This window comes from Mastomys coucha, unplaced genomic scaffold (assembly GCF_008632895.1).
Source record: "Mastomys coucha isolate ucsf_1 unplaced genomic scaffold, UCSF_Mcou_1 pScaffold14, whole genome shotgun sequence".
NCBI classification, from domain to species: domain Eukaryota; kingdom Metazoa; phylum Chordata; class Mammalia; order Rodentia; family Muridae; genus Mastomys; species Mastomys coucha.
In genome coordinates this window covers 96,649,417-96,655,919 of record NW_022196896.1, presented here as the reverse complement: position 1 = coordinate 96,655,919, position 6,503 = coordinate 96,649,417, and the positions used below count along the sequence as shown (strand labels likewise).

The 6,503-nt window shown below is 35.5% G+C and overlaps 1 protein-coding gene across 4 annotated transcripts in view; it reads right to left on the bottom strand.

Annotated features, from left to right (window-relative positions):
- Positions 1–6,503, bottom strand: part of Spag16 (sperm associated antigen 16) — an 871,212-nt gene that overhangs the window by 87,410 nt on the left and 777,299 nt on the right. The gene's annotated exons all lie outside the window — the stretch shown is intronic.

The following is a 6,503-nucleotide window of genomic DNA, read 5'->3' as shown; positions in this document are numbered from 1 at the left end:
CGCCCCCTCTCTTCCCCCCCACCCTCTCAGCAAAATTAAGTCACTACCAAGTATCCACAATGTTCTTTCTGTTTAAATTCGGCTTAATTGCTTTTTGACAGCAAAAACAGATTTTTTTTCTGTAATTAAATACCATAGCAAGAGAATCATGACTAACATTTCAAGAGAACTCATCCCAATGGGGAAGCCCTGGTGGCAGGAGCTTGAGGCAGCTGGTCACACTGCATCATAGTTAGGAGCAAAGAATGACTGAGGCTTGAAGATGCTTAGCTAGCTTTCTCTTTTCTATTCAATTCAGGGCAAAAGTCCAAAAGATGGTGCTGCCTCCTCTTAAGGTAGAACTTCCCATCTCAGTTCACCTAGTTAAAAGTATATATATATTACTTTTGGGTACTGCATTGAATAGAAAAGAGAAAGCTAGCTAAATACTTTGGAGCCTCAATCATTTTTTGTTTCCTAACTATGATGCAGCGTGACCAAAATTTGTATGAGATTAGATTAGTTCATCTTATACAGTCATCTTTAGTTGTAACTTTTTTTTTCCACATTTGTTCGTTCTCCTTTGTGGCTAAAATTTCCATTGTGTATATATAGCATATTTTCTTTCTACTCCTCAGTTATTAGAAACCTAATTTTGTTCCATAATTTAACTACTGTATATTGTGTTGAGGAAAAACAGGAGTGGGAAGAGATTTCTGTGCTCTGTGGGCTTGGATTCTTTAGGTAAATATGCAGAAGTGCTAGAGCTGGGTCTTATGGAAAATCAATTGTTATATTTTTTAGAAGCTTGAATACTTATTTCTAAATGAATGTACACACTTAAATTCCCACCCGAAACATATAAGGGTTTCTCTTTGTTCGCATGGCCACCAGCATCTGCCCAGTCTCTCTCAGGTAAGATAGAATCCCAATACAGCATTCCTTCCATTTCTCTGACAGCTAGTGAAGCTGAACATTTTTGATATGTTAATTTACCATTTGTATTTCATGTTTTGAATATTATCTCTTCATTTCATTATTTATTAATTGTTTTTATGGTTTTTTTTTTGAGTTCTTTGTATCTTCTAGATGTTAATGGGTCTGGTATGTAACTTGCAAAGCTTTTATCTCGTTCTTTAGGATAGCTTTTCACTCAAGTAGCTTTTTCCTTTTCTGTAAAGAAGCCATGTAGCATGGCAAAGCCATTATTTCCTGAGCATCTAAAATCCTACTGACAACAGTTCTTGCAAAGGCCTATACCTTGAATTGCTCTTTCTACTGTTTCCTTTGGCCATTTCAGAATTTGAGGTCATACACTAGTGCACTTCATCTGTTTGGATTGAATTTTGTACAGGATGAGACAGATTCAGTGCCATCCTTTTACATATGGCTATCTAGCTTCCCCAGCTGTTTGTTGAAGAGGATGTCTTGCCTCCAGTGTATACTTCTGCTATCTTTGCCAAAAATCAACTTTAGTTGCATGGGTTTGTATCTGACTCTTCTATTCTGTTCCATACAGATATATGTGTCTAGTTTGTGTTGGTAAAACAAATACTTTCTTTAACCCTGATCTTCCTGCTGAGTTCTTCACAGAAACTGTACAGGCATGGCTTGGAAAATTGTCACAGTGCCATTCAGATTGGTGGTCTTATTTGGTAGATCTTTTTCGTTTTAGAATTGTTCAAAAATGTCAGATCATTCCAGAAATCCCCTTTGAAGTAGTTGATCACGACATTGAAAAGCATTCTTAAGGGTTTCCCAGACAGGAAATCTTTCCTGTAGATTTCCATTGGAGTTTCTCTTGTTTGAAAACATGGTTCTTGTAAGATCTTACCCGTTGCTTCAGGGGTGGCTCCATTTCTGTTTGTTTGGTTTTTTTTCCCCCCTCATCTATATCAGCATCTTTGAAAACTTTAAACTAAAACTAGAAATATATAACAGTTTTCAAAAGTATACTTTGAAAGAAATATCAAGGGGAGGTGAAAGGTTAGGAGGTTTTTGAAAATGAATATCATAACATTTGCACATATTTAAAGTAAAGTAGTGACATTTATGGTAGTTGAGTTAACATTTTAATTTTTCTGAGCAGCTCAATGAATTTAGAGGCAGAATATTAAGCCATTTTCTTTTTTTCAACAAATGCCATTGTTTTAAATGCAAATATACACTGTGCATTCATTAATTAAAGGTTACCCCGTAACAGATTCTTTTCTAATTTACTAAAGATCAGACCCTTAGTCATTAGCAGCAGCATGTTATTTAGTAAGTAAAAATGCTCATGGTTCAAAGACCAAGAAACTCAAGCTGGAAAATTATTCTTTGTAGCTTCTGCATAATAGTTAGTGTTCCTAACCTTCCTTTAAAAAAATAGAAAGTGAAACACAGATGAATAAACGAATGTGTGATCTCCCCTACCCCTTGCATCTTATAATTAATAGTGGGATGGGATTTTAAATGTTAAGGAAATAATAATTTTCCTTCAACAGGGATGAGAGAATTTTGTTTATTAGTTTAGTGTGATTCAATTTGTGAAAATGTGCTTCATTGATCTTTGCAATGGAACTTTAATTGGAAATGAATATCACAATCTATTTGCCACACCAATGAGTCCAAGTTGCTGCAGTTCATTAAGTACTACACCTGCTATTTAACTTTTCAGGCTAAGAAAAATACCTTGATTTAATACATTTAGGATTGGCTTGTGTGGTAGTTCAAAAAACAATACTTTATTTTGTTTACTTAACCAGTTAAAATATGTCTAAATTCCTGGGTAGGATAAAATATGGCTATCCTCTTATAATTACAAATTATTTTCATAAAAAATTTAAATAGCAGTCTTTAAAAGGGTCTCACAAAGAAATGAAGATAGTGGTATTTTGCTTATTTGGTTTTTGAGGACGGTGCATACATCCACTTTTTTTATTCTTTTTTATTTAGTTTTTTTTTTATTTCGTATTTCACTGAGAATTGCATACAACATATTTTGATAATATTCGCTCTCCATGCCCCTGCTCATTTCGGACACTCTTCTCCTTTCCAACTAAGTTTTGTATGCTTTTATTATTAGTAACATCAAAGCCAATTTTGTGGTGACCATATGTTCTTGTATGTGTGGCCTTCCATCAGAGCATGGTCAGCCTATCAGGGGTTACACTTTCAGAGCACACTGACCCTTCCTCTTTCAGCAGCTAAGAGTTTCTAATAGTCCCATAGCTAGTAGTGGAACCTCATACCCCACTTACCTCTCTGTTCTTGGGAAATTGTCTGACTAGGCTTGTACAGGCCTTGTGCATGGTGTCATTACCAACGTGAGTTCATATGTGCAGATTCCCTGCTGTGTCAAAAAGAGGCCCTCTAGCCAAAGAAACCATATACTCAAGAAATCAAGCTGGCACTGACTTTGAAGCTTCTTCCATGATGGCTAGCTTTTATAGTGTTAGAAGGTAGTGTACATAGTGTTCGAGGAGAAGAGAAACCATTAATTTATCCAGATATGTGACTGTGAGTGTCAATAACAATCAACCTGGCAAGAAATGCCCACTGGTACAAGAGTGGAAAAAATCTCAAACGAGTAACCAACCACTTTCTTGTTGGATTTAAAGTCCAGCCTAAAATGTGAAACATATATCTGTGCTATTAGAGGGCCAAGATTCTATGATTAGCCAGATCATAGATCTTAGCAGAGAACCCATTATTTTAGTAAATAGGCATAGTAATAAATAAACTTTTAATGACCTATCATTAAGGAATATCTCATCCCTCATCATAGATGCTTCTGTTTGCAGTAGATAATACTTAACATAGAGACACAGAACTGGCAAAGGTGCAGAGAGTAAGAGACTACAGAAAGTCTAGCTATAAATAGAACACATAAAATGTACTCTATCTTCCAGAGGCTCAGAGGTCATTGTAGAAGCCAGCGCAGAAAGAATGTAAGAGCTAACATGGTGGATGGCTACAAGGAAACTGTGATTTTAGTAAAGGCACACAGGTGTGTGCTGGCCACTCTTTAAGATAAATCTAAAACTCAGCATGGTGGTGAGAAAGGTAGAGATCTCAGGAGAAACCACGGGCATTTTATATTACAACAAAACCCACAGACTGGATCCAAAACACCTTCCCTAGGTGAGGCAGCCTTCTACAAATACTCAGCCAACATCACCAGCAGATGGATACAGAGAAAAGAACAGAACAAGTTCTGTATGATGAAAGAGATATAACCTCAAGAACCAAAGGCTGGTTCCATGGCCTTTGTTTTATCAGATAAGAAAATAAATTCTCTCTTACTCTCCTACCCTCTCTGTCCCTTCTCTCCTTACTCTCCTCTCGCTCCCCTACTCTTTTCTCTATCGCTCTCTCACTCCCTCTGCCTTTCTTTATCTCTTCCCCATCCTTAACTCCCCTCCCCATGCTCTAAATAAACTCTATGCTATACTATTAAAAGAAAAGAGAAAAGAAAATCTCACACCAATCAGTACTAGATTAGTAGAGATCCTGTATGATAAGATTTGAAACAGGAATAGGGTCAAAGGCTTGACCCCACTGAGGAGGCCGTGTGCTATGAGAATGCATTTTCATGCTGGTTCACAGAATGATTGTAAGGTCCAAGTGAGAATGGTCTTACACAAATGCATCCATTCTACCGGCAAAGCAGCGCTTACTTGAGGATTTTAGCTTTTGTAAATAACAGGTGGTAATTCTCTGGTGGAAGTTGAGTGGGAAGATTAACACTTTAAGTACACTTGAAATAGTCAATACATTAGTTATTGATTTACTGAAGTACCAAAGATCAAACTTTTAGAATTTAAGATTTTAGAGTTAATACCATTTTGATCCAAGATATATTCCAACATCATAAAAGAATCCAGTAATTTCTGAGAAATATACTTTTACCTCAATTTTTCTTTGATTTTTTTTACAAGGGAAAGCATTTTTACATGTTCATTGAAACTATGATTCTTAAGACTTCATCATTCTACAAAACTATAACAATTTTGCCTGCAATGATCAGTTAATCAATGTCTTTAACTAATATTAGCACAATTTCTTGTGAGGTTTGAAGTCAAGAAACAAAAAAGACAAGTAACACAGACATGAAATATATTGTATGAGTACTTAGGTTGGTGTTAAACTTTTGGCACCCAATTTTCACCTCAGTGAGAGTCCCAGAATTTTAACTTGAGGAGAGAATGTCAATTGATTTGAGTTTCTGGATAAATTCTCTGATTATTCTAATATTCAACAAAAGATAATTTTTAAAAATAATAAGCAAAATAATAAATATTATAAGCAACTATAAAAGCAGTAACCAAGTTTTGAAAGAGATAGATATTTGTAATGAAAAATATATAAAAGTATATAAAGGTAGGATTTTTTCTCACTTTAAAGGTACTGTGGTCATTAATAACCACCAAGAAAATAGGAAGGCTAAAACAATAAATATATTAACAATGTACAAAACACTCCAAAAACACAGATGAAAAGAGCTCATATTAGGTGTATACAATGATTGCTATATTCCAGAAGGAAATATACATTTAATCTGAAGTAAAAATGGGATCATTGGACTACATATATACTAAGGAACTTGGAACTATTTTGAATTTTTTTATTAATCCTAAGTATTCAATTATAAAAGAGTTTTTTTTATCGCATTTAGTTGACTTCCGATAGTATTCCAGTACAACTGGCAAACAGAGTCTTAGAAACAAAGGAAGCGGTGGCCTTAGCTTTCTACTGGAAACTGTTAGGACCTGGTCACATGAAAGCAGGGTATCATGTATTGATTAAGACACCTACCAGGATATATGTGCCGTTCACAGTTTTTGACTGTGCAGTGACTTTAGGAATGGATTTGAGCAGTATGACAGTGTGTCCAGGGCCTGGTAAGCATGAGAGGAGCAGAGTCACATTGCAACCTAAGTCACTTCAACAGCCATGGACATAGAAGGTCACAATGGGGCCTACAGGAACAATTTGCTAGGTTGAATCAATAACAAAAGCAAACCAAATGAGTCTTTATCATCTATGCAAGTGCATATTAATATCTTCACTGGTCAAAATAAACATTAAACCATAGCTTTTTGCCACAGTTCTTATACAGCTTTACAAATGGATCCTTTTGTTGTTGCTTTATTGCACTGCCCACTACATGTGAGATTCTTTTATTCATACTCTTATCTCAGAAACCTACTGAAGATTAAAAATCTTCTAATTACATCTTCTTTGATAATCATTGTCTGCTCTCTTTTGCTCCTAGAAGGGAGTAAATTTTCTTGTACAAGCAAAAAGGAGGACAAAGCAGATAAAATACCACTCGCTATAATACTTTCATTCGATTAAACTCTATAGACAACGCATAGTACTAATATATAATTGGACTTTTATGATTCTCTGGGAGTTATCATGTGTAAATATTTATAAGCTTGTCACATAATATACTTTAAATTCTCCTCCTCCTCCTTTTCCTCCTCTTCCTCCTCTTCCTCCTCTTCCTCCTCTTCCTCCTCCTCCTCCTCCTCCTC